Source organism: Hipposideros armiger, unplaced genomic scaffold (assembly GCF_001890085.2).
Source record: "Hipposideros armiger isolate ML-2016 unplaced genomic scaffold, ASM189008v1 scaffold_441, whole genome shotgun sequence".
NCBI classification, from domain to species: domain Eukaryota; kingdom Metazoa; phylum Chordata; class Mammalia; order Chiroptera; family Hipposideridae; genus Hipposideros; species Hipposideros armiger.
Window position 1 is genome coordinate 1,316,730 of NW_017731791.1, and position 27,237 is coordinate 1,343,966.

Sequence of the window (27,237 nt, forward strand, 5' to 3'; positions counted from 1 at the left end):
TTAAGGTCCTCGTGATTTGAGTTGAGCCCATTACATTGGCAGATGTTGCCTAATCAATGGTGTTTTGAGGATTCTGCTTTGAATTTAGAGCCTCGGAGTGAGGGCAGCCTCCCCCAATAATCGATGTTCTTTTCGAGTTTATCCTATTCCTCTTTGAAATTTGGAAAATAGGAATTACTTTAAAGCCTGTTTTACAGACCAAAAAATTGTGGTCCTAGAAGATGCAGCTAGTCAGTGGAATAACAGTGATTGACAGTTGGTCTTCCTTACACTCTTTCTATTTTGTCTAAGAAATTGGCACAAATCTGAAGAAGTGAGAACATCTGCCTGGCCATAATCCACTATAATCAATCAGTGTTTATTGAGCAGCTACTATTAGGGATTCAGAAAGACACAAACCAGTATTTGAAAAAGGCCACTGTATCTCAGGAACTTTTTATTCTAAATTTAGAAATAAAATATAGATTTATGAAAACTTCAAGGCTAAGTAATAACGTGTGACAAAATAGTAATAACAATAATAATGCCTCTAGGGCCTTCATTTCGGTTTTGCTAGTCCCTCACATGGGATATTTTCAGTCTCCACAGTGGTCCCTCTGCTATCAGTTGCCTCCACACTGATACCGAGAGATGGTTCCATCAACAAGCTGACCGTGCTTTCAAATACCTGCTGCTCCCCACTTTCTACAGCATGGGGGCCAGACTGCTAAGCTTTATGACAGGGCTCTTCACTCTGATTCCAGTTTACATCCATAACTTCATTTCTTTCCTACTGCTGCTGTCACAAATTACCACAAACTGAGTGGCTTAAAGCAACACAAATTTAGGATCTTGCCATGCATTCTGTAGGCCACAAGTCTGAAACAGGTTTCCCTGGCATACAATCGAGGTGTTCACAGGGCTGTGTTCCTTCCTGGAGGCTCTGGGCGAGAGTTTATTTTCTTGCCTTTTCCAGCTTCTAGAAGTTGCCTGCATTCAGTGAGTGGCCTTTGGCTTCCTTCCGTCTTCAAAGCCAGAAACAAGGTCGAGTCCTTCTCTGACTCTTCTGCCTCCTTCTTCCATGTTCAAGGACTGTTGAGATTCCATTAGGTTCACCTAGAAAGACCAGGATGACCTCTGCATCTTAAAGTCAGCTGACTAGCAACCTTAAGCCTCAATTACATCTGCAACCGAAATTCTTCCTTATGTTAACTAGCATACGCACAGACTCCGGGGATTAGAACATGGACATCTTTGGGGGGGGGCGCGATTCTGCCTACCACAGCCCCACACCCTTCCCCTTGAGGCCCACACATATTTACTGCAGAAAATAGACCTTCACACTGACACACCAGCTTTTCCATAGCTCCACTATATGTCATGATAGTCCATCTGAAATGTCATTGCCTTCTTTCTCATAGTTCCCCTAAACAACCTGATAGTTCCCCTCCAACGGATAATTCCACAGTGAAAGTATCCCCCAATTTTCTCAGGCCAAGCTCCCCATGAATCGTAATTCATTCCTACTGCTTTCCATTCAGTCAACGACAATTTATTCCACTCCTGCTATGTGGCAATAACTCTATGATATGTTGAGTTGACAAAGAGGAACCAAAAGAACAAGATTTCTTCTTTCATGGAGTCAAGTGGAAGATACAGAAATTCAGCAACAAATCACACATGCAAATCTAGATAATAAGTTGTGATGACGCTATGAGAACAGGAAGAGCTCTGTGCTGTAAGAGAAGCTGAGAGGAAAACAACTTGGAGTGGAGGGTTCAGGAAAAGTGGCATTTAACCTGAGGCAGGAAGGGAGTTGGCCAGGGGCAGGGAAAGCAGGAAGTGTGTTAGCCGAAGGGGACAGAGGTAGGTGTGACCAAGGAATGGACCTGGCCAGGGAGTGGCCGAGAAGAAAGAAACACAGTTGGACATGCAGGCTGGAGCCAGGCCATGGTAAGGAGTTTGCACTTAGTTCTGGTCCAATGGGACATCACTGTAGTACACAAAATGGTACGCCATTTTGCATTTTTAAAACCTCAGTCTGGATGCTGTCAAAAAGAAGGGGTCCAGTCAAGGAGCAGGAATACTGGGCAAGAAATGTTTGGGGAAGGAGACAGACATGATTGAAGAGAGGAATAGGTATGAGAGTGGTCTTTTAGGGCAAGCTTACTAGAGAAACAGAAATCTCTGGGCTATGTTAAGTACTCATTTGACATGTATTGATACATTTGAAGGGAAACCTGGATGCCCCGTTTATAATTCTCACCAGCAACAATCAACTGCTCAGATGTAGCCACAGGGGACACAGATGGTTGAATTTATCTCGGTGTGGGATTTTGCCAACAAATATTGTGGCTAGAAAGTATGGCGGATGAAAACAGGAGCAAGACAATTGAAGGCTCTTGCAAAGAAGTGATTATAATGATCTACTACTGAGTCCTCACAGATAAGAAGGCAAGTGAAGCCCGGAGAAAGTGGGAGGAAAAGAGATGGTAGAAATCTATGGATTGATGCTTCCAGGGTACATTTCAACAAGTGAACTGGGGGGGGAAATGCGCCATTTTGTTTTGTTATTTTAAATGTAGTATGGTTTCTGCTTATGGAAACATGTAGAGGGTGACTATGGGAGAAGATGGCTGAGAAGAAAGACAAGTGGTCAAGGAACCGAGGGGTCATTTCCGTGGCTGTCTGTGAGATCTAGACTCATAATAAACAGGGGTTGGTTACCAAGAGATTACTGGCAGACCACACAATGAGGAGAGACAGGTGGTTTTACTACATAGTATATAACATTCAAATTAGTAGGATGGAGTTGGATTTTTATAAGGTGGAGCAGAAATAATGACCAGAATTGAATCAAGGACTGAGGAGGGCACTGACTCCCAACCTCAGCCCTGAGTTATTGTAATTTGAGAGAATGAACAATTAACCTGTCTTAAGAAAACCAAGTCCATATGGACCAGCTGGGTGTCAACTAAGGACTCAGGAAGTGCAAACAGCATTCAGAGAAGAGTTTGGGAATATAAGGAAGGTTGCTGAGTGTGGACAAGGCCTCCTTGTCACATAGCAGATGAGAAGACTTGGAGATCAGAAGGGAGAAAGACCAGAGGACGTACAGAGTAGGAAGAGGATATGTTTGAATGATAAGTTTTCTCCGCTTTTGTATACCTCCTCTACCAGTAGACAGCAAGTGTTTACAGGCCAAACATTTTGTCTTATTTCTTTCTATATTTTAGAATAATACTTGAAATATCAGGTACTCAGTAAATGTTTGCTGAGAGAGTAAGGAATGGTTGCTAAACGACAACTACTGAGTAAAACTTGGATGATATTCAAAGGAAACAATCCTATGGATTAGGAAGGCTGTGGCGGAAGTACATTGTACTGTGTGATTTTGAGCAAGAATGCAACTCAATCAGACAATGTGGGGAAAACTTTTGAGGGAGTATCTGGAATCAAAGAGAACACAAGTAGTCTATGGTCATCTAGATCTGGTTTTTTTGTTTGTTTTTAAAGATTTTATTGGGGAATTGAGTGAGGGGAACAGTGCTGGGAATCGGGGAAGGGGAACAGACAAGTTGCCGTCCCTTTGTTCTTCAGTCTAGTTGTGGAGGACGTCGCCTCACTGGCTCATGTTGGCACCATCATTGCACTCTTCCCGGCAAGGCAGACCAGTCGCCAGCCTCTGGACGGCCGCTCATGGTGGCTGCTGGCCGCTCATGCTGGCTGCTGGCTACACATGGCAGCCCATGGCAACCCACTGCAGCAGGGGCTGCAGGCTACGCCATCACCGGCGACTCAGCTGTCACCGGAGACTCACGGCAGCCCAGCTCCAGGTTGAGCTGTTGTCCAGCATCTTAGCTGTAGAGGGCGCAGCATCACTGGCCCTAATATGTGGGATCCAAACTGGGGCCCTCTGGCGTCCCAAACCAGCTCTTAACCAATGCGCCACTCTGCCGGCCCTAGATCTGTTTTTAAGAAGCAAAGTTATTCAACATTTATGCTGAAATTTTCACATATTTTATGAAATTTAAAAAAAAAATACACTCAGCAAATGCCAAATCTAAAATCATTTGAAATAGCATCTTCTTCCCGGGAGGTTGGGTTAGAAAGATCTGAGGATTTATTTTGCTTCCTTTTCCATCCTGGAAAGGCTGGATGCAACTCCCTCTGGTTTATTTCAGCATCGCTACTCAGATCACTGGGAGGTTTGTGTAGAAGTAGGCTGTCCCCACCCTGAAGGAGCACAACACAGTCAATGCCTCCGTGTCTTAAGCTGGAGGCTTTTCTGCCCTGTAAGACCTAACACAACATTTTGCTCAGGAGGATTGCTTCATAGGAGCTCGCTAACCTCAGGGATGGCCACAAAAAATAAATAAAAAAGAAAATGTCACTTGTTAGGTTAGTACCAAGAAATTAGTGCCAACAGATAATTTGGCAAAGTGTTAAATGTCATGGAGATTACAAAAGGGGTTGGTGTCAACATGAAGACCTGCAGCCACATATCCCGGTGGCCACCAAACCGCGTGGGGTCTTGACCTACAAAGTAAGACGGGCTGCATCTCCCCTCAAGGAGTTTGTACTCCATGTGAGAGAGAACAAATGATGGCAATAAGCTCTTACACGAAAGGTCAGACAATTAAGTTCGCAAACTTTCCACCATGTGCTTACATGGTGGAAAGTTCTCAAACTTAATTGTCTGACCTCATATAGTGAAATAATAAGAGTGGGCTATCTGCTTGCTGTAAGGGGGGGGGGGAGGCAAAACAGAATTGAAAGACCTAGATGCTGCCCTTGCTATCATTTAGCTCTTTCAACTTTGTCTTGACCAATGCAGACTTGACTATTGCATCTTCAAAATGAAGTGGTTGTATAGAATGATGTATAAATTCTCTTATAGTTCTAATTTTTTTGGAATGTATATTAACCAGGAAAGTAAATGTTTACTTATAAGGAATATTTAGAGATGCAGGGGTTACTAGATCTATGTGGGGTTAGTGGGCGGTCTTCAAGCAATGTTTTTTGAAGCATTTAGGAACTCATTAGAGAGAGCATCAGAGAATTTCATAGGGGAGGTCAGGCATGAGCAAAGACCTGAAGCCAAGAAAATTCATGCATGGAAAGAAGGAGAGATTTGTGTCTGAAGAGGCATGTGCAGCCTAAAAAATTGTGAGACGAGATTAGTAAGGGGAAAAGAGTGGCTTGCCTAGTCACTAATTCTGCAGGCGTGATTTAGATTTTAAGTTGATTTTTGAAGCAATTGGGAGCCACTACTCATTTTTGAGAAAGGAAGTGACATGGTGTAAAGAGCGAGGCCCTGCTGGAGCAGCCCTGGGGCAGGACAGAGACGCCTTCCTGTGTCTGGCCTCAAGTCTGTCTCTCACTCCTGCAGCTAGGCGACCTTCCTGGGGGAGAACACAGAGCAGAAGAGTGACTTTGCACAAGGTCACCAGCTAGAATTCTCGCTTCCTGCCACCTGGACGATAGCTCTTTTCCAGTAAACCCTGCCCCTGCCTGCCACTTTCCTCACTGAGGCTGTTTCTCCTTTGTTTTCATGTCTCCGAGAATAGAATGTCTAAATTTCATGGGTGCTGCATCCTAAATGATCCAAATAAAGGGTTGGAAAACGGGTGCGTCTCACAGCTGAAAAGTGTTGTGTGTCGCCGGAAATAATAGAAGGAGAAAGGCAAGAAAGGTCCTATCTTCCCTTTCCCCCACCCCCAGCCCAACAGAAAACTAGCATGGATTTGGGGGAGGAGTGAGGGAGGGAGGGTGAAGTCTGCAGTCGACTTGCTGTGCTCAATTTGTATTCTAGCCACACACTGTCCCATCAGGGGAAAATGCTTCCTGCGCACACACGTGTTCAGGATATCAGTGTGATGGATCTGAGCGAGGGCCTCTCCAAACACAGTGGCCATCTGCTAGGCAAAACATAGGGGTCTGACAAGCAGAAGCCATTCAGACCCGTTGTTGGGCCACATTATTACATATTTGACAAGGGTAATGAGGGGCTGTCATTAACCTTACATGACAGTTGCTACAATGCCACACTAAAGCAAGGACAAAGAGCCGAACTCAGTAAAAAGGCACCTACCTCTCATTTAACCCTGGAATTAGGTGACGCCATTATTCCTGATGGAGGCTGGCAGGCCTGGGGTTAATTTCCATTTCTGTGTCTGCTTGTTCTCTTTTTAAAATGTCCCCCTCGTATGGCGCTGCATTATTTATCACAGCACACTGAGCTAGATGCAAGAACAGAAAGGGTCTCCTAGAGAAATCAACAAACAGACGGATTTCACGAGCCCCAGCGCTGGCCTGAGTTGAGGCTTCTGAACTCTGTGATACTTAAGGTAGCTGTTAACTTATGTATGACATTGCTTGGAATTTTCTGCTGGACTTTTATCTGATGTAAAGAAATAAGATTGTTTGGAAATATGAATATATACTCTACCATGGACAAACCTAAGGGGAAAAAAGTTAAGACCATAGTTTTGACAATTCAACATTTAATTTTGGAATCTAATGTCATGGGTCTTATTGTTGGAAATATCCTAGAGAGCATCCAATGCTTTTGTTATATTTTACAGAAGAGGCAACCAAAATCATGAAGTGGCCAAGTACCCCCTCCCACCAACACCCACAGTTAAAGAGGTGACAATCACACAGCCCCCCGCCTCCACGAGCTGTCCTACTTTCCAGAGCTACGCTTTCTCCCTGCTTCCTCTTTGATTACTCAACTTTCCTGATCAAAATGAGAGGATTGTGGTTTTGCTTTTTTTTCATTAACGTATTTAAACCAGTACTTCTCTGGAAAACGTACCTGCACAAGTATAGTTTGTAGTGCTTGGTGCCTTCTGTCTGCCTGGCATCATGCAACCACTGAAGTGGTAACAGCCAATGAAGAAGCTCGGTTTCAAGTCAAGAAACTGCAATCAAGATGGCCCAAGCCATGAAAAAGAAAGCACTTAGTAGAAAACAGAGAAATCTGGTTCGGGTAAAAGGTCAAATAGCCTACGTCAATTTACACTTGGGTACCACCTGCCTAAATAACACCAACCCATGACAGTCTCCGAGGTTGTGACTACCAGTCCAAATATCTAACTATTGTGGTCTAAAATTCAGTCTCTCCCTTCTGTCACATGTACAAAGTAGAAAGTTAATAATTTAGTTTTTATGCAAGGTTCCTGACTTTTATCTGGCTCAAACGTCAGGCAATGCAATTGGGTGGACCTGTGGTGGTGACCAAGGTGTCTGGGACCTTGCTCTGTCACTCAAATAACACACGAGGCTGACAATTAAGTTCGTGAACATGTTGCAATGATGTGGCTAACCTTTTTTGATATCAGAGGGATTATTCATTATTCATTTGTACCGACTGGGCAAACAGTTAACCAAGTTTACTATTTGGAAGTGCTGAAAAGGCTGCATGAAAAAGTTAGACGGCCAACAATTCACGGCTCTTGCATCACGACAATGCACCAGCTCACACGGCACTGTCTGTGAGGGAGTTTTTAGCCAGTAAACAAATCACTGTATTGGAACACCCTCCCTGCTCACCTGATCTGGCCCCTAGTGACTTCTTTTTTACCTGAAGATAAAGGAAATATTGAAAGGAAGACATTTTGATGACATTCAAGACATCAAGGGGTAATACAATGACAGCTCTGATGGCCATTCCAGTAAAACAGTTCCCTAATTGCTTTGAAGGGTGGACTAGGTGCTGGCATCAGTGCATAGCTTCCCAAGGGGAGTGCTTCGAAGGTGACCATGGTGATATTCAGTAATGAGGTGTGTAGCACTTTTTCTAGGATGAGTTCTAGGAACCTAGTTGTCCGTAGGATACCAGAAAAGTGCTAACTTTCTTTTGTCCTAATTTCCTTACCTGTGGAGCGAGATTAGATCTGATACTATCAGAGATCACTAGTTCTGTTTTGACCAAAAATGTCCAAGTTCACAAGTAGAAGGAAGACTTTGGCTGATTTTTCCAGAGTGCCATCAGCTCTTTCTGAATATAATCAGCTCAAGACATAAACGAGTTTAGGTGATTTGGGACCTAGGAACAAAAGAAAATGAAAAAAATAAAAGACATCCCTTAAGAGCACATCTCACTTAAGAGCATAAGTCTCCATATAATTCATAAGCAGGCCAGTCAGTCAAATGCATGGGCAGTGGGAGTAGAGCTGGCACATTCTGACTGACATAGGACTAGAGGGGAGGCAAGCGTAAGAAATCGGTGTGGTTCTCACGTAGAGGGTGTTCCTCGGTACAGCCATCTCATACTCTTCATATCTGCTGCACAGAGCGAATGAATGGACGGACATTTTAGTACAAAAATACAAAGATGTGATAAAACACAAACCTCCTATTTTTCTAGATACCAAGCTTAATTATAGCAGAGCAACATGTCTTCCTCAACACTTGCCAGTTAAAAGTAGAAAGATGTTTGGAAAAAAAGCAAGAACAAAACAAAATCCAGAATGGGCCAATCTTTACATCAAGAAAAGAAAATATTTAGATTTGACCTGGAACGTCTGCTGCTATGTTAGTATCCCCTGAAGCTAGAACAGTGGTGTGTTTTGGTTAACCAAGAACTTTGGCTTACCAAATTAATTATCATGGTTACTGATTTATCATAATTTCCCTATGTGGAATCCTGACACACACAGCAATTTAAAAATCAAAAGGAAATCATTTGAAAACACTGGGAATTGAAAATCAGGACGCTTCTAAGATGTCCTGGTTGTGGTTAAAAGGGTTATTTTTTACTACAAAGAACACTTGTTTTCTACTCAATTCATAATTTCAGAGTCTAAACAAAATGGCAACTTTAGAATAAACTAGTTTCAAATCTCAAAGAGCAAACCAAACCAGATGAACACCACTTTTTATTCTCCATATAGGTGTTTAAGGGTCCACAATTGAATGTTTTCCTGAACTAACTGCCAATTTAAAAGTGTTACCTGACATCCCTTAAAACAGGGTAATAACAGTTTTCCAAGTAGCATATGTATAAAGAACAATTATAATACCCTAGGACAAAGTTATAATGTTTAGCTAGCACACTTAAACATGTATATGCATATACTACACAGTTAGACTCACATACCCCAGTTACATGTGTGTTACATATGCTATACACTCATATAAACAATTCATACATTAACTCTCTTTTCACTATATTCCATATGTCAAATGGTACAAATGGTATTCCCATACTTTGCAAGTGTCAAATAAAAGAATAAAAGCAAATCGGGACTTCGGTAAGGAGAGACTATTTGAAAGTCTGCGGCAGTGGGTGTGGGGGAGGTTAGGGGAAGTACTGCAGTAGGGAGAACCATGCTCCAAATTTACCATCTACAACCTTCTCAAAGATCAGGCAGAAAGGTTTTTTTTTGTATGAGGAGAAGTAAGCACAGCTAGGAAGAACTGGGTGTGGGGAACTGGAACAAGCAGGCGGCATGACTGGAGCGTTGAGCAGGAAATGTCTGTGTGTGGTCAGCCCATTTCCAGGAGGGGTCCCTAAAGAAGGACTGTTGCACGTTCAGCTGTTTGTTTAAGCTCCAGGGCGGGGCAAGGTCCTGGGGCCTGTGGAAAGGGGAGAAAGAAACCTGGCAAAAGTTTTGTCAGACTGAACGGTATTTTGTTTGGACTAATTAGTAGGGACAAAGACTTTAGCTAATCATGTAGGAGGCAAAGAATGGGAATTTGGAAGATCTGGTCTTGTCACAGGGAAATAAGGGGTGTCATCGCTTAGCTTACCTAAGTCATATGGGGAAGGGCGGTCCTCTGCCCTAACCCCAGGAACACAAAAGGATGGGGCATTTCTTTCTCCTTTAACTTTTTAAAATGTTTTCATGGTGGTAAAATATACATAACATAAAATGTACCATCTTCCACTTCCACTTATAAGTACTAGGAATGTAATGTACATGATGGCTATAGTGAACACTGCTGTATAATACACAAGAAATTGTTAAGAGAGTAGATCCTAAGAGTCCTCATCACAAAAATAATTTTTTTCCTTTTCTTTTTATTGTATTTATGTGAGACTATGGGTATTAACTAAACCTACTGCAGTAATCATTTCACAATATATGTAAATCAAGCCATCATGCTGCATTTTTTCAACCGATACAGTGATGCCTGCCAATTGTTTCTCGATGATACTGGAAATATTATTTCATTGTGGTGAAATATACAAAACATTATATTTACCATCTTAACCATTTTTATGTGTTTAGTGCACATTATTATGCAACCAATCTCCCTAACTCTTTCCACCTGGCAAAACTGAAACTTTATTAAACAACTCCCAATACCCCTCTACCCCCAGCCCCTGGCAACCACCAGTCTACTTTCTGTTTCTATGAATTTGACTACTCTAGGTACTTTATGTAAGTGAAATCATACAGTATTTTTTTTCTTTTTTGTAACTAGCTTATTTCACTTAGCATAATGTCTTCAAGGTTCATCTATGCTGTAGCATGTATCAGAATTTCCTCACTAGTTAAATCTGAACAGTATTCTATTACATGTATGTACCACATTTTGCTTATACATTCGTCCACTGATGGACACCTGGTTTGACTCGATCTTTTCGCTACTGTGAATAATGCTGCTATGAACATGAGTACACAAATATCCCTTTCAGAGCCTGCATTCAATTATTTTGGAAATATACCCAGAAGAGAAAGTTCTGAATCATATGGCAATTCTATTTTTATTTTTTGAGGAACTTCTGTAGTGCTTTCCACACCATTTTACATTCCCACCAACAGTACACAAGAGTTCTTTCTGTTAAAGAAAACCAGAGCCTGACACTAAAGTGGTAAAATATAGGCTTTATTTGGGAACCACTGCAATAGGGGAAAAGAGACCTCAGTACAGAGCGGGGTTCAATCCTAAATACAGCACGGACAGTGGGGATTTGTAGCCAAGGAAGGAGCAGGGTGGGCATGCGTGAATGGAAAGTCGCTAAGAGGAAATACCAGGGGAAAAGGAGGCTGGCTACACGGCCCTGACAGGGTTCTTGCTGAAAGCAGGCAAGGGTCAGATACCACCTGGGAGAACATGGCGAGGAGGAATTGAGTCAGATATTGAGGGTGCTCTGATATGGAGGGTGAGGCATTCTAGCTAAACTGATTTTGGAACAGAGTGAAATGCTTGGCCTCTCTGACTCCGTCTTGTTCCAGCCTGCGTTCTTCCCATGGCCTTCAGACTAATAGCTTCTGCTTGGTCTTGCACACAGATATGCTAATCATGAGAGGAATTCTGCTTGTGGCTTGAGTTTTACCAAAACAGCCCCTTACCAGAAGGTGCCTCTCCTGAGGAGATCAGGGAAGTATATACAAAAATAATAATTGTTTATCAAAGATATGTAGGAATCTCGTAACTTGGACTCATATCCACTAGAGGCAACAGACTAAGAACAAAGAAGTTCCCCAATCGTCCTCATACCCCTCTGGCACCCAGGTGTCTATGGTTGTCAACCACCCCTTGCCCCTCCCATTTTTCCTTTCCCTTGACATAAAAGAAGGCTGAATTCTGTACTTTCTTAAGATGGTTCTTTAGGACCATCTTCTCAGCTTGCAGGCTTTCCAAATAAAGCTGCTTTCCTTGCCCCAAAATATTGTGACGCGACTTATTGGCTGTTGTGTGATGAGTGGTTTGGTTACAATTTAATAGGATTCTTATTTAAAACTAGGCAAATGCAAATACAGACACAGAAGCTCAAAGGTCAGGGCCTAGCTGAACAGAGGATTCAGAGAAGCCTGACTAAAGTTTAGTCCAGGAGAGACTTTTTATCAGTTACAATTTCTCCGCATCCTCACCAACGCTTGCCATTTTCTGTTGTTGTTTTGTTTTTTATAATAGCTATCCTAAAGGATGTGAGGTTGCATCTCATTGCGGTTTTGATCTCCATTTTCCCAATGATTACTGATATTGAGTACCTTTTCATGTGCTTGTTGACATTTATACATTGTCTTTGGAGAAATGTCTACTCAAGGCCTTAGTTTATTCTTGAATTGTGTTATTTGGTTATTTGTTGTAGAGGTGTTGTTCTTTATGTCTTCTGACTATTAACCCCATATAAGATATATGAATTAGAAATGCTTTTCTCCCATTCCACAGGGTGCTTTTTCACTCTCTTGTGTCCTTTAATACACGGAAGTTTTAAATATTGATAGTCTAATTTATCTATATTTACTTTTGTTGCCTGTGTTTTTAATATCATAAGTGATGGGGAGGGTTGGGGTTTCATAACTATCACTGCTTTTTAGGAGCAAGGGGCTAAGGTAAAGTTCAGCATTGTCAAGAATAATGCTGATTCTTAACTGTCATCACCAATTATCATGGGAAAAGATATAGCAGAGGATCTGCAACCACTACTGTCACCTTAATATCGGAAGCGCAGAGTGACACGGTCCATTGCAGTCCAACGTGAAGAATGCAGGAGAGCACGCAGGACAGTCCTTCTGGCATCCAGGACAAGTCCCTACAGCAACCCAGGCAGAGGGCGGCATCCACGGGGATGGCGGAAGGCTAAGCAACTGAGGCTGGGTCTTCTACCTGCTGGCTCCTCCTGAGGGAAAGTAACCTTTCTCTCTCAACTCAGTACTATCCATGGGTCGACCTTAGCTTCTTCAGGAAGCCTCTCCTCGCCAGGGAGTCTGTCCTGACTTCTTCCCCCCACCTTTCACCCCCAGATTCCACTCCTGTTCTCTACTCCTTCCCAGGCTTTTAATCATTCTTTTCCACATGCCCCTGTTTCACATCCATGAAACTCTACTGTCCTTTTTTTCTTTACAGCAAAGTACAGGGGGAAAGAAGAAAAGCCACCCTAACCAGTTGGTCCTGAGGTCCAGGAAGACAATCAGACACATTCTGATGACTGGCTCCCTCCCCCTCCACTTTCACAAGTCCCTTGTATGCCAAGCTAAAAGTCTCTTTCTTTTCCTGCTTTGGCTTTCTTTACAATAAGCTTCCTTTTATTATTCATTTCCATCTGTGCTCAACCCTAGGAGGAATACAGATGCCCACTAAGAAGATGAGGGACCTGTGAGAATGAGAGCCAAAGAGAGCAGAAAAGAAAGCACTAGCGAACATTCCACTGTATCCACTCAAGAGAAAGAAAACACGTGGTAAACAACCAGGCAAGTTAGTTAGTCAGGAGTCTAGGAAAGCACATGATGTGCACGGCTCAGCAACAACCCAAGAAAGAACCAGGTGGGCAAGGAAAGCAAAGACCAACTGGAAGCAAGAAGTCACCAGAGAGGCAAGATCTAGGCAGGAAGCCAGGAAGTCACAAAAAATGGAGAACAAAGGAAGGCAGATAATGCAGGACATTGTCCTAGGACAGGAACAACATGGGTAAACAAAGGAGAGGTTCCCAAATCTCAGGCAGTTGATGTTTGAAGCAGCGACCCAGAGAATCTCAGAGCGGTATACAACCCATCAAGTCCCATCAACAAACAGATGCCCACTTCCTGTTTTTAAATAACATCTTTCAGAATATTTCAGTTTTCATCTAGAAATTTTAGTAATACATAAATATGACTTTTTAAAAGGTTAAGAAGCACTAAAGATACTATGCAAATGAAATCATTTTTCCCATCTCCAATCCAATTTCTGCCTCTGTAGACTCAATCACTAGTCATAGATTCTCGTGCATCATTTCAGAAAAATTTGAATGCATATATTGGTATTTATATAAAGGCTATATTTTATGTATTATTTTGCATCTTTGTTTATTTCTTGGAGAATTTTTCTTTATCAGCATATTTGAATCTACCTCATCTTTTAACAGCTTCACAGTATTCCATTGTGTTTATCCTATTTGTTTAACCAGTCACCTATTGATCAACAATTATATTGTACCCATTCTTTTGTTATTGCTGTCCAGGCCCAGGGTAGGTGACCCAAAATATTCCACAGCGGCATACTGATTGTTTTGAATTAGAGTTACTTGAAAAGAAGCCAGTACAAAAAGGGTACATGGAGCCTGCTTTGCCTCTTTGAACACAGGAAATAAGTCTCCCCCATGAAAAGTAACCTCTTTCCTCTATATGGGGACTGAGAGAGACACCTTGGTCTCTAGAGTCTAGAGTGAAGGAACCCAGAGCTGAGAAGCCTATATTTTTTACTAATTTACTACCCAATCCCACTTTCTGTTTGATCTTCACTAATGAGCACCCAAACTTAAGTTTCCTTGTTCTGTGCATTCTTCACAAATAGTTTCTTTGTCTAAAAAGTATAAAAGTTAGCTGGTTTGATCATTTCTCTGCATACCCTTTATGATTTAGTATGTGTACATATTAAATTAGTTTTTCACCTCTTAATCTGTTCTTTTGTCAATTTTATTATTGGTCCAGCCATAAGAACTCAACAAGGTGGGGACGAGCAGAAGTCTCCCCCAACCCAATATTACAAAGCTACTGCTAACTTATATGTATAATCTTAGGAACACATAAAATGTCTGTATAACAAATTCTTAGAAATGGAATTTTCTTGTCAATAACAAATACATTTAAAATTTGGAAAGCACCAAATTTCCCTCAAAAACCGTCAGTTTGAAGTTCCCTTAAAAGTATATAAGAGTAATTATTGCCCACTTCATCTACACAGTGTAGTGTCAAAATTTTTGATCCTTGCAAACCAGATGTAAAAATTATCTGCTAGTTTTATTTTTATTATGAGTGAGGTTGAGCCTCTTTCATATGTCTACAGGATATCCATACTAGTCTCTATGAACTGATTTCTGTCCACAAAATTAGATTTTGTATTATTGTTTGAAGAAATTATCACAAATTAAGGAAGGTAAGCTTAAAAGTCCTATGTCACAGATATCACAAACATATTTCCTAGTCTGACTTTGTTTACAAGATTTGTTCAACAAGTTTTTTTATTATTACTTCTTATTTTTTATTATTAGTTTCAGGTGTACAACACAGTGCAATAGGTATACTTTTTACCCCTCAAAGTGACAACCCCCTTCCCCCAATCCACCGCCCCACTCTCCCCCCCCATATCATACATATCTATTACAATTCCATTGACTCCACTCCCACACTACACTCCACATCCCATGGCTATATATATATATATTCAATTATAGTTGACATACAGTATCATACAACATCAGCTTTAGGTGTACAGTGCAGTGATCAAGCCTCTACCCCATCCATAAAGTGGTCTCCCTAACAAGACATGTGACCATCTGACACCCTACAAAATATTTACAACATTATTAATTATATTCCCCAGACTGTCTTTCATATCCATGTGGCAATATTGTAGTTACCTATTTATGCTGTCTAATCCCTTCCCCTTCTCCCTCATCCCCACCACCCTCCAAACTAGCAACCATCACTTTTTCCTCTACATCTCTGAGACTATTTCTGTTTACATTAATCATTTATTCGGTTTTTTAGATTCCACATATAAATGAGATCATATGGTATTTGTATTTCTCTAATTGACTTATTTCACTTAACATAATAGTCTCTAGGTCCATCAATTTTTTCAACAATTTTTGTTTTAGTTTTATGTAATTTTTATTTTGTTTGTTTAAACAAATGGCTTTTAATTTTTTTAATCTTGTTTAGAAAGAAAAAACGTTCCCATTCTATTATTACATAAACATTCTTACATTTTCTTCTTGTATTTTTACAGGATTGTAAAATTTTAGAGGACACAGGGTGAAAATAAGTTTAATTTTAACATTTGAGTTGTGACAAATCTGAAATTCATTTTAACAATAAAAATGAACAAAACATTCAGATATTTTTTCCCCTCAATGGTAACTGACCAAAATTCCAGTTGTATCAGATTCCAAATTACCTTGTGCATTTTTATCAATTCTGGACCTCAGTATTGTTCTGACTATTCCGTATGCCAGTACAAAAAAATATTGTATTAATATAGTCTTATATTTGGCAGATTTAGTGTCACCACACAACTTTTTATTTTTCATTTTAAACTCTACTTTCCTTTTGTTTCTTTAATGGATTTTAGAACTGGCTGAATTAGTTCTAAAAATAATTCAAAATTAATACATTTTATTAATGTGAGTCTACTAAATTTATAAATTAATTTATGGAATACTTATCTTTTTATAATACTGAGTCTTCTCACAAAAAAAGTTACAGCTTTGTTTATTCTAGGTTTCATTTATATGTCTAAGTACGTAGAGTTTTTTAAAAATTACATAGGTCCTGTATATTTCTTGTTAAGCTTATAACTATCTTTGTGTGTGATATTATAAGTGCAATGTTTTCTTTATATTGTCTCACTTGGTGGCTGAGCTCTGGAAAACTACCAATTTTTATGTTAAAGAAGTAGCTAGTCACATTAATAATTTCCCTCATTTTTTCTAATTGAATTTTAGATGATTAACTCAGGCTGTTCAGAAATACAATAAAGTCATCTACAGCTCATTATAATTTCTCCTCTTTATTTGCAATTTTCGTACCTCTGATTCTTTCACCTCTTCAAATTGTGTTGGTTGGTGCTTCATGAAAAATGTTAAATGAAAGCAGTGATTGCTGGTATTCTCCTCTTAATATGTGGCTGGATTCTATTTGCCAATATTTTATATTAGACTTTGATATCAATACTTATAAGTAACAATGCTATATTTTCTTTTATTTCTCTATTTCTGCCTGATTTTTGCCAAAGTAGATCACTTTCTTTATGGCATCTTTTAATGAACAGTCTTACATTTCAGTGCAATTAATGCATCAATTGTTTTCTTTTGAGATTTGTACTAGTTGTGACTGCTTCTGAAATATTTCTCTGCCCCAAAGCCATTGTCTCTAATATTTTCTCCTAAAAGTTTTAAAGTTTTACCTTTCATATTAAAATTTTAATTCACCTAGAATTGATTTTAGTGTATAGTATAAGGCAGCAATTTCAGTTCTTTGATTCCACATGGATAACTGATTATCTCAGAGCATTCATTAAATGGCCCAACTTTTCCCTATTGACACTTTTGTCCCATGTCCTTATGACATCATAGGATCCCTGTATGTACTAGGACTGGCTAGTTCTTCTAATACAGTGTTGAATAGTATCGGCAATAGTGGACATATTCTTTGCCTTTTTCCTGATTTTAAAGGGAATGTTTTTAATATTATACCATCAAAAATGATGTCTGCCAACAGAATTAAAAAGTGGTCAGAAGATTTGAAGAAAGTTTAACCAAAGAAGATATAGGAATGGCAAATAAGCACATGAAAAGTTTATCAACATCACAAGTCATCAAGGATATACAAATTAATACAAAATGAAATACTCTAGAGTGTACCCTCTAGAATGGCAAAGGTCCATCTTACAAATGTGTTACATGATTATGTGGAACATTTAGCTCCTGTTATTGTTTTTATTAGTCTAGACTTATTCTAAAGACAAAAGAAATCTAATAGAGGTTTTGGCTGAGATGCAACACAACCATAATTGTCTTTTTTTTTTAGAAAAAAAAGATAAAAAGGATAACCCTGGCAGCAATGTGAAGGACAGACTGGTGTGAAGTAATTTGGGGGGTGCAGGGGCCCCAGGAAAGGAAGCTCTTAGACATACTCCAAAGGAGAGAGTGGAAAGCTTCATCAACAGCAATGAGAAGTGGCGAGCAGATTAAAAGGTCATTACTGAGAGAGAAATTCATAGAGTTTGGTATATAATTATGTGCAACATGTCAAGATTCCAGAAACTATTGATAGCATTGTCCTAAAATATTAGATTTTGAAATATACATTTCTAAATAGCAAAAATTGTATAAATCACATCACTCTAACAGTAGGGGATAATGTCAATGAAGTTTAGATCCAAGTAGTTTGGAAAATCCTTAAAGGATAATCTTGGAGTTTTGTTTTGTTTTGTTGTATCAAATGTTCGGATAAACATAATTAAATCTATTGGGTTGTCGGAAAAGTCATGACACATTTTTGCAAGGAAAAACACAGAAAAAAGACATCATCATTTTTTCGACAACCCAATATCAATATTGTTTTTCATTTGTAGTATGGACCACATGTAATATGAACAAAATACACTCACAATACAAATTTGATGTGTTGGCTCAGAATAAAATACAGGAAGAAAAAGAAATTAGAAGAAACAATTTTTCAGTTCAAACAGCTATATCAGTTGTGTGCAGATACCTTAAAAAATGGAAAAGAAATTTCATACACTTTGAGGAGGAGGACTAGGTTTGTTTAATGTGTTTAGCATATCTTGATTGAAAAATATATATAAAACATCTCTCCTTAAATTTAGTCTAAAAGACTAAGCATGTGTTTTCATGATGAACCATTTCTCCATTATCTTGGCCTTCATCTCTGGTTCAAAATGTTTGTTTCTGCCATATTGAGAAGAATCTTCTCTAAAATGAAAGAAGTCTTCCTGAACCATTGTTTTTTTGCCTTTTTAAAATATCTTCTTTGGTTCTGTGTAAACAAATATAACTGAGGGGAAAAGTTAAGGCTAATATAATTCAGTACATTTTATAAATGTTTGCTTGTACAGCCCAAATTGAAATACCTTGGTCCCAATTTATATTAAAAGGGAAAACCATATTGAATACAGCTAGGGCTGCTTATCCAACTGTGCATTAAATAAGTTTGCTTGAACGGTAGCTCCCCCAATGCCATTATCTAGAAATCATCAGAAAACTTATCCCCAGTTTGTGTTTCTATTACTACAATAGATAGCACTTGAGTCCTTGGGGCCACTGAGCTTCTCCTATCAGATTTAAGTAAGAATCATAGAACACATAAGATCCTAGTTCAGCCTTCTGGAAACCACAGACCTCCATATTCCTGGAGAAGGAGTCAAACTGAGAACCAAATTCCCATGAAGATACTTTCTAAGTGAGGATGTTTCCATGAGGGCCCAAAGTCAGCTCTTACAGTGAGTGGTGTAATACCTTTGGCTCTCCCACTGACGCACTTCTTACTATTTGATGCATAATTAACGTTGTGGTAGGAGTTGTCACATTCTCATACTTCCTGCTTTGTGGCTATTGGCTTTCCCAGTGGCAATTTACAGCCCTACACCAGCTTGAAGTGGTAGCATCTAAATTGGAGGAAAGGGGAGACTTCCGTATCTAAAGAAAATAGGCCTAGAGAGATAAAAGCTGAATTTGCCATACAAAGACCTGAATTTCAGTTGATTCTGAACTTGGGTCTGAAATTTATCTTTTCTGAGCTTATGTTTTCTCTTGTAAATAAGGTTGATAGAACTCCCCTCCGGCACGTGCGCATGCATGCACATACACACACACACACACACACACACACACACACACACACACACACACACACACACACACACACAGGATTTTTGTGAAAAACAACAAGTTAAAGTTTGTGAAAGCATTTGAAAAGAATAAAGGATTTGTAAAAGCAAGAAATGGCATATGAAGCAGTTCTCCAAAAATAATGTCACCTCTAAATGCATTTCCAGACTTCAGACTAGCAACTAGACCAGCTATCGGCATTTGATTTAAAGGGATCTCCTCCTTTTAAAAGGAGAACCCATCAAGGGTGGTTCAACCTTATTTCTTGAGGGCCTTTTTTTTTCTTTTTCATCCTGTAAAATCAGGTGATAAGATAGAAAAACTTGACAACTACCAAGCTGACCATGTACTGTACATGCATGCCTTTGAATATGAGTTAAATTCTCACACACAATGATCATGTTACAATGAGAAAAGTCATCGTTGAGAAAATTTAGTATAGATTATTCCCTTATTCTTCAAAGGTGTGTGTGTGTGTGTGTGTGTGTGTGTGTGTGTGTGAAATGTTCTCAGAAACTGATGCTACTGATCAGTGTCTCCAGTTGAACATTAATTTCTTCTGCAAAACTTTCACATAAAATTTCATGTTGCATTGCCCTGTAGGTACTGCCCAATACAGAGCCCACAGCAGGTGAATGGAGTCATTCATCCAAGCGTTTTGACATCCAAAGAAAGTACTGTCCAGGTATTGATTTTATTTTCTAAGGGATTAACCTCGTCCATTTGGAAATTGCCATTATATAATTGCTCACTTTGGAATTTGGCCAGGATAACAGTTTTCACAATTCATCATCCTGCTCTTATAAAATTGGCCACCTATTTTGTTAATAATAAAATAGGTCAGAACCTGGACATTAGCTCAAATTCAAATGCCAGAACTTCCAGTATCTCAGCCTAGTCTTTATATTATTGGTCAGGATTTTGCTTTTAGAATTCTCAGCCTCCAGCATCGGGACACAAGAATATCTATCAAATCCGCACACATCACTTTAACTATAATAATTTTAGAAAATAAAATTTCCAGGGATCACAGTCCTATGAGAAACCAACAAAGCCTGTGAAAGAAGTGATATCGAGGTGCCCAGAAAAACAAGGTGGAGTAATTGCACAAAGATTTGAGTCCTACTCTTAGTTACACAACTTAATTACTGAGTGACCATTGAAAACCCACTGAAACCCCCATCTCTGGATTTGTAAAATGGAGATGGCATCTTCCCTGACTGATACACAGAATGAGGAATGTGTCAAAAAGCCTTTCTTAAACAGTAAAGCCCTAGCTATGCAGAATTAAAGTGTTACTAGTGGAAGATCATGGTAAGGGGTGTTTTGTAACTGCTGGCATCTATATGCAATTGTGACCGCATTGTTGCTTTGGGGTTTTTTTGTTGTTGTTGTTTTGTTTTGTTTTGTTTTCTGTTTGTGTTTGTTTGATTGTTTTAGTTTCAGGTGTACAAAACAACATAATAGTTAAACATGTATACCCCTCACAAAGTGATAACCCCCTCCCCAATCTACTACCCCTCTGACATCATATATAGTTGTTACAGTTCCACTGACTCTATTCCTTATGCTGTACTCCACATCCTGTGACTATATACATATATGTTAAATTAAAGTTGACATTCATTATTATTCAGCTTCAGCTTCAGGTGTACAGTGCAGTGGTCAGGCATCTACATCATCCATGAAGTCGTCTCCTTAATAAGACAAGTGTCCATCTTATACCCTACAGTCTTTACAACATTATTGATTATATTCCCCAAACTGTCTTTCATATCCCCATGCATCGTTGCTTTTGAAAAGGCACATTAGAAAGTGTTTTTTGTCTTCAAGTCTCTAGATGTGATAATTTATCCACATCCCCATTCTTTGCACTCTGTTTGAACATTGCTCAATGTTTCTTCACATGCTTTTAGACCAACTTTCAGCTATAAATGTGAAACAAAGTACAGGCACGGGAGATGGAACATTATCCCGATTAAGTATGCTAGGTTGTAGCAGTATTCTTGTTGGGTTTATCAAACAACCAAAAGCATAACCACTAGCCCTCACATTCCATGTTTGTTCACTGCCATGTCTCCATATCTCAAATAGTGCCCAGCACAGAGAAGGCAATAAAACTTTCCCAAATTAGCACTACTTTAACTAGCGCCACTCACCCCACAATAAAGGTCAAATATTTTTTGCAAGCACCATGATATGGCTTTTCTCAAGGGTGTTGAATGTGGACCATGTCAAGTCTGCTGAAATTCAGGGTTTCCAAAACAATAGTACCAATCATCAATCTGTTTGATGAAATGTTATATATATTTATATGTTTTCTATATAGTCACATATACATGATATGATTTGGTACTTAGTGGTACTTAGAAACAAAAAAGCTCCTATGAACTGAAATGTTCATGGCATAGAATGTCACACATAGAAGGACTTCTTAATTATTAAACAGGAAGAATTGCTAATTTCAAGCTAATATTGAGAGCTTCCTGGTTTAAATTCGATTTTATTTTTTCCATCTCTTTAATGAAATTATGCTATTGATATAATGAAATCTTTTGCGTAGGGAAATCTTACAGTGCCTTAATATTGTCATCTTGAATATTGGCTTTTATTGTGCAGCAAAATAAATGATGATTAGGGTTGGTTTTGTTTTGATCCCAAAATGCACACTACACTTGCTTTTAAAAATAAACCCCTTTTGGGCTGGCCGAGTGGCGCGTTGGTTAAGAGCTGGCTTGAGACGCCAGAGGGCCCCGGTTCGGATCCCACATATGAGAGCCAGTGACACTGCCCTCTACAGCTAAGATGCTGAACAACAGCTCGACCTGGAGCTGGGCTGCCGTGAGTCGCCGGTGACAGCAGGTAGGTTGCCATGGGCTACCGTGTGTAGCCAGCAGCCAGCATGAGCAGCCATCCAGAAGCCGGCAACTGATCTGCCTCACTCGGGAAGAGCGCAATGACGGTGCCAACTTGGGCCAGTGAAGCAACGTCCTCCACAACTAGACTGAAGAACAAAAGGATAGCAACTTGCCTGTTCCCCTTCCCCCAATTTCCCAAAAATTTTTTTAAAAAGTAAAAAAATCAATAAACCCTTTTTCCCAATTTGACTTATGGTATTTTACCTCTTGTTTTAATAGTGAGACTGTAGAGTACAGGAGGGAAAAAATTTTTCCTCATTATGGAGACTTCACAGAAATAATTTTGTTAAGTACATGTTCTACTCACTGCATTTATATAGCTCTATAACAAACAATTTTTGTTTTCTCTGTACTCCATACAAACAATAGGACAAAAAGATAAAACTTGAATCTCCCATCCCTGTGTCACCACCTGTCTGTTTAAAAGCTCTAGGGCTGTCTTATAAATTAGTATGATTGCAATATGTTCACTGCACTGGGACAATCAGCACTCTTTATAAACATCCAGAAAAAGGCAATATGGTTTAGCAACAGTCAAATTTAGAATCTTAGCTGAGGTGTTGCTGTTATTCAAGTATCACATGGTACTAATGGCAGGAATTATTTGAGTCAACGCTGCCAGGTTAGGAGAACATAACCCCTTTTTAAAGACCTTGATCTGGGTGGTGATATGCCATCATTTTTATCTTTAAATTCAGAGTAAAGTGTTTCATTACATTCTTTCTGGGATTGACGTCAAACTTGTACTAGTTTGAATACGTGTAGCCCAACTAACTAAAATTAATTTATTTAATTTTCCCCAAGATGGCCTGGAAATCCAGCCCCATATCTAATCTGTGACTTCTTGAGCAATACAGTCCAGCCTAATAACTAAGGAATTGGCAGTCTACCTTTGTAAACAAATGAGTTATTCCTTCTCATGTTCAGAAATCAAATGAGAACCAAAATTCCAATTTGGTCTGGTGACCATGCTAGATAGATCAAATTTTCATGAATTAAACATAACACAAACCAGGGGTAGCTGGTTAGCTCAGGTGATCAGAGCGCAGGCTCATAAAACCATGGTTGCCGGTTCGACTCCCACATGGGCCAAGGAGCTGCACCCTCCACAACTAGATTGAAACAACTACTTGACTTGGAGCTGATGGGTCCTGGAAAAACACACTGTTCCCCAAAAAATTTCTTTAAAAAAAAAAGTAACACAGACCCTTTCTTCTTTCTCACTACAACCTCTCTTTATCATGTCATGTCTGGAGAACTCTTTTACCAGGGTCTTAGAGTTCTCACATCCATTCTCTAGATCAGGGGTCGACAAACTTTTGAGATGGAAGAGCCGCCAGGGGTCAGCAAACTGCGGCTCCCGAGCCACATGCGTCTCTTTGGGTACGTACATGTGGCTCTGAAGTAAAATTGAAAATGAAAATAAAACTATCATAGCTTCATTTACAAAATTTTTAACAGATATTATTCATATAATGGTGTTTATGTAAAAATACATTTATGGTTCTCGAATAATTTTTAAATTGTTGTGAGGGACAGGATTGGCTCTTCCAGGGGTCGCCAAACTTTTGAGGCAGAACCTACCCAAAGAGCTGCATGTGGCTCGTGAGCAGCAGTTTGCCGACCCCTGCTCTAGATCATTTATTCTGCCAACACTTGTGGAGTCTCCAATGAGTGTGAAGGACTTTAGGGACACAAAGATCATAAGACACAGTCATTGCCTGTTATAGGCTGAAGAGAAAGGAAGTATGTACCCAAATGTTTTGTGAACTGGATATTGAAGGAAAAGGAAGTGGGAAGCGAATTCTAGGGGAAGGGTACATGATGAGCTAAGGAATTCAAGCAGGGAAGATGGGCCATGGTTGTCAACAGTGTCACCATGAGTCTAACACTGCCTACCAGTGACAGAGAAACCTGGCTTCCATCTGAGGACACCCAGCTTTGCCACAGTCTTCATGCACAGCTACACGAGGACAGGAAAATCTTACAGAAAAAGAACCCAGAGCACTTGCTCAGAGCTGTGATCTAAGTGCCCAGAACCACTTGAAATACTCTGCAATATTGGTTATTTACTAAAATAAAGCTGGGATTGCAAAGCTGGGAGGTGGCAAATGGCCTCCGCCTCTCTATGAAACATCTATTTGGACACTTAGGGAAATGAATTTGCTGGGGGGAAAGAAAGTGACTCTGCATTGGGCCCTCCAGCATGGCTGTCATTCTGGCTGTCTTCATTCTTCTTGCATCCTTTTCTGTAAAATAAATCCCACATTGCAGAGACCTTGGAATTTCATTAATGACTTTGAGAGAAATAGTGAGTTGTCCAGATTGACTATATTTCTTTCCACTCACCTTCTTTTACGCAAGCAAAATTAATAGCTATCTCCCTTCTCTTTTCCTAACAGTTAACCACTGGTTTAATGCTTAACAACCAGGATTGGTAGTTTCTTCATGAGCCTCTTGCTCCCTAATAAAATGTGAATGCCTCCAGGCCAGGAGCCATGTCTCGTAATCTCTTTATCCCTAGAGAACAGCACAGCCCGTGCACGGCACCTTATTAAATGTAACTAGTGTTTGGAGTCCATCCTTGGCGTTGGAAGTAAGAGCATAGGTGGTCGGACTCCACTAGAAGTCAGGATCCTACAGGACCCTACAGGCTCTGTTAAGGCATTTGTGGACTCAAAGAAAGTCATCTCAACTGTTTCTCACATACATTACCTTATTTAAAGTTTCAGTAATGCCTTAAGGGAGGTAGCATTATTATCTCTTTGTTATGGATGGGGAAACTGAACCTTATCAAAATTTAGTAACTTGCCCAAGGTCTCTTATCAAGTAAATGGAGAGTCAAGATTGGAATGCAGCTCTGTGAGACACCAAGTCCATACCCTTAATTATTACTTCATACTTCCACTCCAAGAATTTTAATGCACATCATGATGGCAGGCAGAGGAGTTAACTACCCTCACATGTCAACAGGGACATCATCTACATGGACCCCACCAAGAATCGGAATGAACGTCTCCAGTTACAAATCAGTAAGTCTTAGTTGCACAATTGTTTCCAACTGGCGTCTGAGATTAAGGTCATTAGACAGATTCCAAATGCCTCTTTGGACAAATTGGTCCCAGGGCAGCAGAGGAGTCTCAATTTGTTCCTCTCCTTGTACATTTCCCATTGAAAACAGCACCTCTGACAAAGCCCAGGGGATGCATTATATGCGGTCAGACAATTAAGTTCGTGAACTCATCCTACAAAAAGTGATACATGCTGAATATCACTACTGTCACGTTCGAAGCACTCCCCTTGGAAACTATGCACTGACACCAGGGCCTACTCCACCCTTCAAAGCCATTTTGGAACTCTTTTTCTGGAATGGCCATCAAGCTGTCGTTGTATTACCCTTGATGTCCTGAATGTCATCCAAATGTCTTCCTTTCAATATATCCTTTCTCTTCGGGTAAAGAAAGAAGTCATTGGGGGCCAGATCAGGTGAGTAGAGAGGGTGTTCCAATACAGTTATTTGTTTACTGGCTAAAATCTCCCTCACAGACAGTGTCGTGTATTATTGTGATGCAAGAGCCACAAATTGTTGGTGAAAAATTAAGATGGTTTAACTTTTTCACGCTGCCTTTTCAGCACTTCCAAATAGTAAACTTGGTTAACTGTTTGTCCAGTTGGTACAAATTCATAATGAATAATCCCTCTGATGTCCAAAAAAGGTTAGCAACATCGTTGCAGCAAGTTCGCGAACTTAATTGTCAGACCTCACACATCTATATGAAACTGGTGCATCTTGTCCGACAGGATCAAAGATTCTGTCTGTGCTGATGTGCTGGTGAGTGGAATATGTTTTGAGAAGGGAGAACAAAAACTGCAAGGAACTTGACTGACTGAAGAAGAAAGGGCATAACGAAAGAGGAGAGGGAGGCAGGGAGAGGGAATGTACAGGAAGTGAGCAAGAGTTCCGAGATAGGGGTGGAAAAGAGAGATTTGGGGAGAACAACTACCACACTGAGGGTGATGTTAGAGACACCTAAAGAGGATTTAATAAGAAAACATTGCTATTGTGCTAAAAAATGCTAACCCATCTTACAATCCCCTCATGGAAAAATTGACCATATTCTTCAGTATTTTGAGGGGGGGCTGTGTGTCCTTTGTATCTGTCACCACAGCAAGATGGGACTTCAGACAAATGCAAGAATCCAGTTTCCCTGAACTTCACTTGTAGCTGGTAGAACCTGAGGAATCTCTCATATTCTACATTTAAGGAAATAATCAAGGATAGGTGAAAAAAATTAGTCCAAGTCACACATATGCTCTGCCGTATTACTTAGATGTGAATGTATGTATAAACAACCTCATTTCAAAAGGAAAGTAAGGTAACTCACAAAATAATATGTAAGTCACAATATAAAATATAAGTAAATTTCCATTTCATCATAGTGAATTAAGCATGCCCTTCAATCTTCCCCTCCCCAGACAGATCCTTAAAAGTGGTAGAAAACATTTTTACAACAAAATTTGAAAATAAAAATATATTTTATATATATAATTATGTAGAATAAAATTTAAATATATATTCATTTATATTTCTAAATTATATATAAGCCAAATATGTGTGTGTGTGTGTGCGTGTGAAAAAAAAATGGGACCTTGCTGAGTCAGAAACAGGAAAATTCCTGAAAAACAAAAGAAGATAGAGAGCTATAAGGAAAAGGGACAACTGTGTCTCTAGAAAAGTTGCCATCCAGGGCATAGAAAAAGAATCTACTGCAAAAGGTACAGGAGTAACCCCAAGGGTACTCTGCATTCAGAAGAGGTAGACGCTCCAAGCAGGAAGGGTAGCACATGGGGGCTTGGTTGGATTACTCTAGAGAAAACAGTCCTGCGAATCAACTTCAGGACAGATACCACCACAGGCTTGCAAGCAGAAACTGTGTGTGTTGTAGCTTGGGTTCAAGAGTCAGGGCAAAGTCTGGGTGGCCTGGTCACATAGGTGAGAAACAGGGGGACACATGACTACATCACAGGCCTGGAGGCAGAGCCCAT

At 39.8% G+C, this 27,237-nt stretch overlaps 1 long non-coding RNA gene across 5 annotated transcripts in view; it reads right to left on the reverse strand.

Moving 5' to 3' along the window:
- Window positions 1–483: 483 nt before the first annotated feature.
- LOC109394850 (uncharacterized) overlaps window positions 484–27,237 on the reverse strand; it is a 140,250-nt gene continuing 113,496 nt past the window's right edge. For all 5 annotated transcript variants that reach the window (XR_002126526.1, XR_002126524.1, XR_002126527.1 and 2 more), the window contains 4 exons: window positions 7,862–8,032; window positions 6,800–6,905; window positions 6,074–6,221; window positions 484–1,095 (listed from right to left, as the gene is read on the reverse strand). This is a non-coding gene — a long non-coding RNA (uncharacterized LOC109394850). The remainder of the gene's footprint in view (window positions 1,096–6,073; window positions 6,222–6,799; window positions 6,906–7,861; window positions 8,033–27,237) is intronic.